At 43.1% G+C, this 12,463-nt stretch overlaps 1 pseudogene; it reads left to right on the top strand.

The window, feature by feature from the left end:
• Nucleotides 1-7,727: 7,727 nt before the first annotated feature.
• LOC135561382 (tripartite motif-containing protein 16-like) overlaps nucleotides 7,728-12,463 on the top strand; it is a 15,465-nt pseudogene continuing 10,729 nt past the window's right edge.

Below are 12,463 nucleotides of genomic sequence, written 5' to 3'. Positions count from 1 at the left end.
GGTAGACACCTAGTCTCCCTTTTGGCTCTAATCTGATAGTGGTAGTGGGGTGGTAGATGTCTAATCTCCCTTTTGGCTCTAATCTGATAGTGGTAGTGGGGTGGTAGATGTCTAGTCTCCCTAATGGCTCTAATCTGATGGTGGTAGATGTCTAGTCTCCCTTTTGGCTCTAATCTGATTGTGGAAGTGGGGTGGTAGATGCCTCGTTTCCCTTATGGCTCTAATCTGATTGTGGTAGTGGGGTGGTAGATGCATAATCTCCTTTATGGCTCTAATCTGATAGTGGTAGATGTCTAGACTCCCTTACGGCTCTAATCTGATAGTGGTAGATGTCTAGTCTCCCTTATGGCTGTAATCTGATAGTGGTAGTGGGGTGGTAGACACCTAGTCTCCCTTTTGGCTCTAATCTGATAGTGGTAGTGGGGTGGTAGATGTCTAGTCTCCCTTTTGGCTCTAATCTGATTGTGGAAGTGGGGTGGTAGACACCTAGTCTCCCTTTTGGCTCTAATCTGATAGTGGTAGTGGGGTGGTAGATGTCTAGTCTCCCTTTTGGCTCTAATCTGATAGTGGTAGTGGGGTGGTAGATGTCTAGTCTCCCTTTTGGCTCTAATCTGATAGTGGTAGTGGGGTGGTAGATGCATAATTTCCCGTATGGCTCTAATCTGATGGTGGTAGAAGTCTAGTCTCCCTTACGGCTCTAATCTGATAGTGGTAGATGTCTAGACTCCCTTATGTCTCTAATCTGGTAGTGGTAGATGCCTAGTATCCCTTATGGCTCTAATCTGATAGTGGTAGTGGGATGGTAGATGTTTAGTCTCCTTTATGGCTCTAATCTGGTAGTGGTAGATGTCTAGTATCCCTTACGGCTCTAATCTGATAGTGGTAGTGGGTTGGAAATTGTCTAGTCTCCCTTAGGGCTCTAGTATGGTAGTTGTAGATGTCTAGTCTTCCTTATGGCTCTAATCTGGTAGTGGTAGATGTCTAGTCTCCCTTATGGCACTAATCAGATAGTGGTAATGGGGTGGTGTCATCACCTCAGCAGATAGATAACTGTGTTCTACATCCTGGGCATTACTGTCATCACCACAGCAGATAGATAACTGTGTTCTACATCCTGGGCATTACTGTCATCACCACAGCAGATAGATAACTGTGTTCTACATCCTGGGTATTACTGTCATCACCACAGTAGATAGATAACTGTGTTCTACATCCTGGGTATTACTGTCATCACCACAGCAGCTAGATAACTGTGTTCTACATCCTGGGTATTACTGTCATCACCACAGCAGATAGATAACTGTGTTCTACATCCTGGGTATTACTGTCATCACCACAGCAGATAGATAACTGTGTTCTACATCCTGGGTATTACTGTCATCACCACAGCAGATAGATAACTGTGTTCTACATCCTGGGTATTACTGTCATCACCACAGCAGCTAGATAACTGTGTTCTACATCCTGGGTATTACTGTCATCACCACAGCAGCTAGATAACTGTGTTCTACATCCTGGGTATTACTGTCATCACCACAGCAGATAGATAACTGTGTTCTACATCCTGGGTATTACTGTCATCACCACAGCAGATAGATAACTGTGTTCTACATCCTGGGTATTACTGTCATCACCACAGCAGATAGATAACTGTGTTCTACATCCTGGGTATTACTGTCATCACCACAGCAGATAGATAACTGTGTTCTACATCCTGGGTATTACTGTCATCACCACAGCAGATAGATAACTGTGTTCTACATCCTGGGTATTACTGTCATCACCACAGCAGATAGATAACTGTGTTCTACATCCTGGGTATTACTGTCATCACCACAGCAGCTAGATAACTGTGTTCTACATCCTGGGTATTACTGTCATCACCACAGCAGATAGATAACTGTGTTCTGCATCCTGGGTATTACTGTCATCACCTCAGCAGCTAGATAACTGTGTTCTACATCCTGGGTATTACTGTCATCACCTCAGCAGCTAGATAACTGTGTTCTACATCCTGGGTATTACTGTCATCACCACAGCAGATAGATAACTGTGTTCTACATCCTGGGTATTACTGTCATCACCACAGCAGATATATAACTGTGTTCTACATCCTGGGGTTTACCCGGCACCTCCTCCAGTATTACTGTCATCACCTCAGCAGATAGATAACTGTGTTCTACATCCTGGGTATTACTGTCATCACCACAGCAGATAGATAACTGTGTTCTACATCCTGGGTATTACTGTCATCACCACAGCAGATAGATAACTGTGTTCTACATCCTGGGTATTACTGTCATCACCACAGCAGATAGATAACTGTGTTCTACATCCTGGGTATTACTGTCATCACCACAGCAGCTAGATAACTGCTGATGTAAGACTCCAAGCCAAACATACTGCAAGCCAACCATTTTGAATTGCAGGTTTATTCACAGGGTCCCAAGTCATCATGTGACTCCCTAATGGATTCCAATGAAAACCTTGTAGACTGATATAGGACACTTTTATCCAAAGGTGAATGTCTTTAAACTGCATTGTTCTCATGATGTGTGTGTAGCAGTGTGATGTTGTTCCACTAGATTACGCACCAAGTTGCACACAAGGACCAGATCAAATAGGTCAAGAGGGGATGTTAATAGTTTGATAATAATAATAATTCAGTGTGTTTTTTTATTTAATTACAGCTGCATAGATAATGTTATGTTTTGGTGTACAAACACTTTTTCATATCTATATGGTAAATACACTTGATTGTAAAAGTGTTGTATATTTTGGTTTGGTCCATCGCGGGTTTCTGTATTTCTGTTCACCCTTATTGTTCTCTCTTGTCTGACCTTTGTTGGATTCTGTATTTTACATTATATCCATTAGCATATATATGATTAAATATTATCTGATGTTGGTTGTGTGAGGTGTCTGCATTTGTGCACTGGAGCGTCATTATGAGATTAAACAACTGCTTGCTACTTGCCTGTTTGTGTGTGATGAGAACTGAGTAACATGGTGTGACCTGCATGTTGCAAAACGGTAGATAACAGCCCAGCAGATGCTTTGTCCTTGTGTTTGTATGTAACAATATTGAGCACATGGTGTGACTTGCTGTATCTGACAAAGTTGTGACAGGGAGGGGTGGTCATCACGAGGTTTAACTGAGATGGAAAAATACTGAACAACACAATAGCAGGAACTGAGCAACTAACTAGCTGCGATACCAGAACAGTAAGGATCTATACATCGACGGAGGGAGGAAGAAGAGGCCAAGAGGCGGGGACCAGCCTGAGCACCTGCGATAGGCTGGGCAAGTTTAAACCACGCCCAGTCTCTACTGTGATAGGCCAACAGACGGGTTGGAACTATGTCTATCATAATGTGTATAACAACACTGTTTTACGTACATCCTGTCAGTTCTCTGTTCTGCCCTGCGTGGTATTACAGTCATCACCTCAGCAGATAGATAACTGTGTTCTACATCCTGGGTATTACTGTACCTCTTGTCAGTTCTCTGTTCTGCCCTGCGTGGTATTACAGTCATCACCTCAGCAGATAGATAACTGTGTTCTACATCCTGGGTATTACTGTACCTCTTGTCAGTTCTCTGTTCTGCCCTGCGTGGTATTACAGTCATCACCTCAGCAGATAGATAACTGTGTTCTACATCCTGGGTATTACTGTACCTCTTGTCAGTTCTCTGTTCTGCCCTGCGTGGTATTACAGTCATCACCTCAGCAGATAGATAACTGTGTTCTACATCCTGGGTATTACTGTACCTCTTGTCAGTTCTCTGTTCTGCCCTGCGTGGTATTACAGTCATCACCTCAGCAGATAGATAACTGTGTTCTACATCCTGGGTATTACTGTACCTCTTGTCAGTTCTCTGTTCTGCCCTGCGTGGTATTACAGTCATCACCTCAGCAGATAGATAACTGTGTTCTACATCCTGGGTATTACTGTACCTCTTGTCAGTTCTCTGTTCTGCCCTGCGTGGTATTACAGTCATCACCTCAGCAGATAGATAACTGTGTTCTACATCCTGGGTATTACTGTACCTCTTGTCAGTTCTCTGTTCTGCCCTGCGTGGTATTACAGTCATCACCTCAGCAGATAGATAACTGTGTTCTACATCCTGGGTATTACTGTACCTCTTGTCAGTTCTCTGTTCTGCCCTGCGTGGTATTACAGTCATCACCTCAGCAGATAGATAACTGTGTTCTACATCCTGGGTATTACTGTACCTCTTGTCAGTTCTCTGTTCTGCCCTGCGTGGTATTACAGTCATCACCTCAGCAGATAGATAACTGTGTTCTACATCCTGGGTATTACTGTACCTCTTGTCAGTTCTCTGTTCTGCCCTGCGTGGTATTACAGTCATCACCTCAGCAGATAGATAACTGTGTTCTACATCCTGGGTATTACTGTACCTCTTGTCAGTTCTCTGTTCTGCCCTGCGTGGTATTACAGTCATCACCTCAGCAGATAGATAACTGTGTTCTACATCCTGGGTATTACTGTACCTCTTGTCAGTTCTCTGTTCTGCCCTGCGTGGTATTACAGTCATCACCTCAGCAGATAGATAACTGTGTTCTACATCCTGGGTATTACTGTACCTCTTGTCAGTTCTCTGTTCTGCCCTGCGTGGTATTACAGTCATCACCTCAGCAGATAGATAACTGTGTTCTACATCCTGGGTATTACTGTACCTCTTGTCAGTTCTCTGTTCTGCCCTGCGTGGTATTACAGTCATCACCTCAGCAGATAGATAACTGTGTTCTACATCCTGGGTATTACTGTACCTCTTGTCAGTTCTCTGTTCTGCCCTGCGTGGTATTACAGTCATCACCTCAGCAGATAGATAACTGTGTTCTACATCCTGGGTATTACTGTACCTCTTGTCAGTTCTCTGTTCTGTCCCTGTTCTGCCGTGGTATTACAGTGAGCCATTTATGACTTAGCTAATAAAAAATACATAGTATAAAATCGGTGACTCATTGTTATATTTATCCTGATACCAGATTCGAATTTACGCAACTCTAACATTGGCTTTGACATACAAACCATCGGACGGTCAGACAGAACACCGGCACGCCTTTGTTGTGTCTATGAACACCCCCCACATTCATACCCTCTGCTCTCATCCACTGGAACATAATACATGTTACTGCAAATCCTCTGATGATGACTGGGTTCTTTCTTGTATGAAGTTACTGTCCACTTCATATGTATATACTGTATTCTAGTCAAGTCCTGTCCTATATAACTACTACTGTCTACTTCATATGTATATACTGTATTCTAGTCAAGTCCTGTCCTATATAACTACTACTGTCCACTTCATATGTATATACTGTATTCTAGTCAAGGCCTGTCCTATTTAACTACTACTGTCCACTTCATATGTATATACTGTATTCTAGTCAAGGCCTGTCCTATATAACTACTACTGTCTACTTCATATGTATATACTGTATTCTAGTCAAGTCCTGTCCTATTTAACTACTACTGTTCACTTCATATGTATATACTGTATTCTAGTCAAGTCCTGTCCTATATAACTACTACTGTCTACTTCATATGTATATACTGTATTCTAGTCAAGTCCTGTCCTATATAACTACTACTGTCCACTTCATATGTATATACTGTATTCTAGTCAAGGCCTGTCCTATATAACTACTACTGTCCACTTCATATGTATATACTGTATTCTAGTCAAGTCCTGTCCTATATAACTACTACTGTCCACTTCATATGTATATACTGTATTCTAGTCAAGGCCTGTCCTATCTAACTACTACTGTCTACTTCATATGTATATACTGTATTCTAGTCAAGGCCTGTCCTATATAACTACTACTGTCCACTTCATATGTATATACTGTATTCTAGTCAAGGCCTGTCCTATATAACTACTACTGTACACTTCATATGTATATACTGTATTCTAGTCAAGGCCTGTCCTATTTAACTACTACTGTACATATACTATTCTTCAGATATACTACAGATGTACTCCAAATTGTCTATGCATCACATCACAGTAAACAGTATATATATCTATATCTATCAATGCTTGTCCTAATATTTTATTTTACTTTTTAGATTTGCCCTCTGTGAGCCAGGAACGCAAGCATTGTTAGATATTACTGCCCTGTTGGAGCCAGGAACACAAGCATTGTTAGATATTACTGCCCTGTTGGAGCCAGGAACACAAGCATTGTTAGATATTACTGCCCTGTTGGAGCCAGGAACACAAGCATTGTTAGATATTACTGCCCTGTTGGAGCTAGAAACACAAGCATTGTTAGATATTACTGCCCTGTTGGAGCCAGGAACACAAGCATTGTTAGATATTACTGCCCTGTTGGAGCCAGGAACACAAGCATTGTTAGATATTACTGCCCTGTTGGAGCCAGGAACACAAGCATTGTTAGATATTACTGCCCTGTTGGAGCCAGGAACACAAGCATTGTTAATTATTACTGCCCTGTTGGAGCCAGGAACACAAGCATTGTTAGATATTAATGCCCTGTTGGAGCCAGGAACACAAGCATTTCACTACACGCGCAATAACATCTGATAAATATGTGTATGTGACCAATAAAATCAAATTTGATTGCATTTTTGAATATGTTAGATAATTCTCAATCTGCGTTGTGTCTTGTCTAAGAACGTGACAATACCACACCTCCTCAGTCCTTATCTGTGGTACTGTATATTAACTATATACCACACCTCCTCTGTCCTTATCTGTGATACTGTATATTAACTATATACCACACCTCCTCAGTCCTTATCTGTGGTACTGTATATTAACTATATACCACACCTCCTCAGTCCTTATCTGTGGTACTGTATATTAACTATATACCACACATCCTCAGTCCTTATCTGTGGTACTGTATATTAACTATATACCACACCTCCTCAGTCCTTATCCGTGGTACTGTATATTAACTATATACCACACCTCCTCAGTCCTTATCTGTGGTACTGTATATTAACTATATACCACACCTCCTCAGTCCTTATCTGTGGTACTGTATATTAACTATATACCACACCTCCTCAGTCCTTATCTGTGGTACTGTATATTAACTATATACCACACCTCCTCAGTCCTTATCTGTGGTACTGTATATTAACTATATACCACACCTCCTCAGTCCTTATCTGTGGTACTGTATATTAACTATATACCACACCTCCTCAGTCCTTATCTGTGGTACTGTATATTAACTATATACCACACCTCCTCTGTCCTTATCTGTGGTACTGTATATTAACTATATACCACACCTCCTCAGTCCTTATCTGTGGTACTGTATATTAACTATATACCACACCTCCTCAGTCCTTATCTGTGGTACTGTATATTAACTATATACCACACCTCCTCAGTCCTTATCTGTGGTACTGTATATTAACTATATACCACACCTCCTCAGACCTTATTGATTAATTACAACACATAGGTGTATTATAAGGCATTATAAAGGTCATTACAATAATGATACACACGTACTTCATAGAAACTGTTACCCTTCATATATTCTAACAACTCACATTTTAAGATTGTTCCATGTTAAGGGCTCTAACCTTGGAACAAAACTATTTGTCTCCCTCTTGCTGTTGCATGCAGTTCCTCTCTCTCTTCCTCCATTCCTCTAACCCCTCCCTCCTTTCTAACCCCACCCCTCTGGCAGAACCAGGAAGTCCCTCCCCTTCCCACAAACTCTCTTCTGAGGAAACGAAACTTATCTGAGTCTCTCTGTCGTCTGTCTGTGTGACAGTGAACAACAAGTCCAAATGGCTCAACAGGGAGATCTGCTGGACAAGGACCAGTTCTGTTGTTCTGTCTGTCTGGATCTACTGAAGGAGCCGGTCACTATTCCCTGTGGACACAGTTACTGTAGGAGCTGTATTGAGGGCTGCTGGGATCAGGATGTTCTGAAAGGGGTCTATAGCTGTCCTCAGTGCAGAGAGACCTTCACTCCAAGGCCTAATCTGAGGAAAAATAACATGTTGGCTGAGGTGGTGGAGAAACTGAGGAAGACAGGACTCCAGGCTGCTCCCCCTCCTGCTCTGTGCTATGCTGGACCTGGAGATGTGGTGTGTGATGTCTGCACTGGGACCAGAAAGCAGAAAGCTCTCATGTCCTGTCTGGGGTGTCTGGCCTCTTACTGTGAGACTCACCTCCAACTTCACTATGAATCTCCTGCTTTCAAGAAGCACAAGCTGGTCAAAGCCACGGCACAACTACAGGAGAAGATCTGCTCTCATCATGACAAACTGCTGGAGGTTTACTGTCGTACCGATCAGCAGTGTATCTGTTATCTGTGTACAATGGATGAACATAAAGGCCATGATACAGTGTCAGCTGCAGCAGAGAGGACTGAGAAACAGGTAAGACCAGAACAACTTGTTGGTGGCTGTCTGATAAACAAAGAATTAAAGATACAGTAGGAACTAAATCTGTTTGAATATGAGATCATTACATTATATACAATATGAAATGGATCCACAACTATGAACACAAATCTTGAGTATATAGATATGTTAACCCAGATTCTCCAAATGTATCACCATTTTCTAAAGTCAAACACTATTATCATTTTGAATGGCCTTTTATGAGTACAAAGTTCAGTCTCAACCCCTTGATACATGTAGGCCTACCATAAAAACTATAATCATTCACATAGCAATATAATATTGTAAAGGGACTTCCTCAGGATTGTCGACCTTCCTCTCTATGGGTCCTATGTCACATTACTATACTATTGATCTACTGGACTAATAAAGCTTGATAGCTCATTGAAGAGTGATTCTCCACAGAGGCAGCTGGGGATGAGTCAGCAGAAGGTCCAGCAGAGATTCCAGGAGAGAGAGAAGAGGCTGAAGGAGCTCCAACAGGCTGTGGAGTCTTTCAAGGTGAGTATTGTTGACCAGAGGAGACACACCATTTCACTTCTCTCCTCCAGCCAGAGAGAGAGAGGGGCCCCTATCCAATCCCACTGACCCCACTGTTGGGAACAGGCTGTCTGGGCCCCTTTCAGAGAATAGACTGGTTCATGTAACCGACTAGGCTGCCTCATCACATAACCATGAGTAACCATGACTGACTCATGTCCCCTATACATTAAAATGGAACTGTCTCTCTCTCAATTGAATTAAATTCATAGGGCTTTATTGGCATGGAAATATATGTTTACATTGCCAAAGCAAGTGAAATAGACAATAAACAAAAGTGAAATAAACAATCAGAAATGAACAGTAAACATTACACTTGGAAGTGATTTGGGGGATGGGGGAGGGTCTATTAGAAGTTAGTAGGACTCTTTTATTTTCTCAGAAGTACTGAGTTGGGTAGGAGGATTTAGAGTGGTGTAAACCGTGATTGAACACACTCCAGAACAGGAGGTGGCGCCATGCACCTTTAACGTTGGTTTGAGGACCTCCATTATATCATAGAAGAAGAAGTTGGTCTGTGAGGGTTTTGTTGTTCCTGAGGAGAGCTACTATTCTTTTCTCTTTTGGTTTTCAAGTATTTTCAGAATGTATTAAAGCCAAAGCTAAAGCTTCCCTAAACAATTCAATATATCAGTCAATATATTTTCTCTGTGATTTATTTTCTCTCCGTCAACCGTTCCATCGCATCTTATCCGTCTTACCGGGCGGGCACTAGGACCCGGGGGAGGCTGCTGCTGCAGAGGCTGCTGCACCGCTCGTGACTGTCAGTCCTCCTTGTAGCTCATTGGTTAAGCTGTGGCTCGAGCCTGTTAACAGTTAACGGCCAGGAAACGGCTCTGACAGGACACATTCATGTCGAGGCAGTGATGTGAATGTGTGGTAAGTTACAATAGAGAGAGAGTTTTCACTACTATAGACTTTGGTCATAATCAAAGCTTTGTTAACCAATAGGTTTTTATGTGAGGCTGCCTGTAAGTTACAGTGTAACAGACGTTACTAACGGTAACGGTGTCTTTTAAATTCGACATAAGTTATGTGGCGATGATATCTAGTTAACGTTGTATTTAATGTAGTGTAATGACCTGACTAGATCAGAAAGGAACAATTGTCCAGACAGAGGATTGAGTTACGAATTGACGGTTTATTAGCAACTTTACACCGGCTACTGTTTGGCCTTAGCTCACGCCAAATAAATGAAAGATACCCCACAAGCCAATCGGGACCTTCTCTTGTGAAGCCCAGATGAAGAGAGAGAACAAAGGCTGAACCTTAACTTCCAATGCCCCGCCCCTCCACGCCATCCGCCAACCACCAGGATGCCCGGCATCAGAACATCCCAGGCATTCCTGTGATTGGCAGATAGCAGGTTGATTGGCATGTCGGACCCCGCGAACACTGGGAACTGGTAAGTACAACACAACCAGCTACTAGCTGAACACAGAACACACAGCTGTCTGTGCGGGTCTCTACAGTAGTTTTACTATCTGTGCCAGGCTATAAATGACACAGATAATATCTAGTTAACGTTGTATTTAATGTAGTTTTACTATCTGTGCCAGGCTATAAATGACACAGATAATATCTAGTTAACGTTGTATTTAATGTAGTTTTACTATCTGTGCCAGGCTATAAATGACACAGATAATATCTAGTTAACGTTGTATTTAATGTAGTTTTACTATCTGTGCCAGGCTATAAATGACACAGATAATATCTAGTTAACGTTGTATTTAATGTAGTTTTACTATCTGTGCCAGGCTATAAATGACACAGATAATATCTAGTTAACGTTGTATTTAATGTAGTTTTACTATCTGTGCCAGGCTATAAATGACACAGATAATATCTAGTTAACGTTGTATTTAATGTAGTTTTACTCTCTGTGCCAGGCTATAAATGACACAGATAATATCTAGTTAACATTGTATTTAATTGATCACAGTTTTCTGCTTTCCATGTAGAGTTTTTGGTAAAAAACATTACATTTTAGATTATTTTGTCAGTAATGTGATCACAGAATTGGTGATAAGCAGGACCAGAGGTGTTCTGTACCTGTCTATGATATACCAAGAGGTGTTCTGTACCTGTCTGTCCAGGAGGGAGGAGAGTAGAGCAGGACCAAGAGGTGTTCTGTACCTGTCTGTCCAGGAGGGAGGAGAGTCCAGGACCAAGAGGTGTTCTGTACCTGTCTGTCCAGGAGGGAGGAGAGTAGAGCAGGACCAAGAGGTGTTCTGTACCTGTCTGTCCAGGAGGGAGGAGAGTAGAGCAGGACCAAGAGGTGTTCTGTACCTGTCTGTCCAGGAGGGAGGAGAGTAGAGCAGGACCAAGAGGTGTTCTGTACCTGTCTGTCCAGGAGGGAGGAGAGTAGAGCAGGACCAAGAGGTGTTCTGTACCTGTCTGTCCAGGAGGGAGGAGAGTAGAGCAGGACCAAGAGGTGTTCTGTACCTGTCTGTCCAGGAGGGAGGAGAGTAGAGCAGGACCAAGAGGTGTTCTGTACCTGTCTGTCCAGGAGGGAGGAGAGTAGAGCAGGACCAAGAGGTGTTCTGTACCTGTCTGTCCAGGAGGGAGGAGAGTAGAGCAGGACCAAGAGGTGTTCTGTACCTGTCTGTCCAGGAGGGAGGAGAGTAGAGCAGGACCAAGAGGTGTTCTGTACCTGTCTGTCCAGGAGGGAGGAGAGTAGAGCAGGACCAAGAGGTGTTCTGTACCTGTCTGTCCAGGGAGGAGAGGAGAGTCCAGGAGCCAAGAGGTGTTCTGTACCTGTCTGTCCAGGAGGGAGGAGAGTAGAGCAGGACCAAGAGGTGTTCTGTACCTGTCTGTCCAGGAGGACCAAGAGGACCTGTCTGTCCAGGAGGGAGAGAGTAGAGCAGGACCAAGAGGTGTTCTGTACCTGTCTGTCCAGGAGGGAGGAGAGTAGAGCAGGACCAAGAGGTACCTGTCTGTCTCTGAACAGGACCAAGGGACAAGGGAGGACCTGGAGAGCAGAGTCTCTGACCAGGACTCTCTCTGTCTCTGTCTCTCTGTCTCTGTCTCTGTCTCTGTCTCTCTCTGTCTCTGTCTCTCTCTCTCTGTCTCTCTCTCTCTCTCTGTCTCTCTCTCTCTCTCTGTCTCTCTCTCTCTCTCTGTCTCTCTCTCTGTCTCTCTGTCTCTGTCTCTCTCTCTCTCTCTCTCTCTCTCTGTCTCTCTCTCTGTCTCTCTCTCTCTGTCTCTCTCTCTCTCTCTCTCTCTGTCTCTCTCTCTCTCTCTCTCTCTCTCTCTCTCTCTCTCTCTCTGTCTCTCTCTCTGTCTCTCTCTCTCTGTCTCTCTCTCTCTCTCTCTGTCTCTCTCTGTCTCTCTCTCTCTGTCTCTCTCTCTCTCTCTCTCTCTCTCTCTGTCTCTCTCTCTCTCTCTCTCTCTCTCTCTCTCTCTCTCTCTCTCTCTCTCTCTCTCTCTCTGTCTCTCTCTCTCTCTCTCTCTCTCTCTCTCTCTCTCTCTCTGTCTCTCTCTCTGTCTCTCT

Source organism: Oncorhynchus nerka, linkage group LG17 (assembly GCF_034236695.1).
Source record: "Oncorhynchus nerka isolate Pitt River linkage group LG17, Oner_Uvic_2.0, whole genome shotgun sequence".
In the NCBI taxonomy this organism is placed as follows: domain Eukaryota; kingdom Metazoa; phylum Chordata; class Actinopteri; order Salmoniformes; family Salmonidae; genus Oncorhynchus; species Oncorhynchus nerka.
Note: the sequence above shows the minus strand (reverse complement) of the source record. Positions and strands in the feature narration are given on the sequence as shown.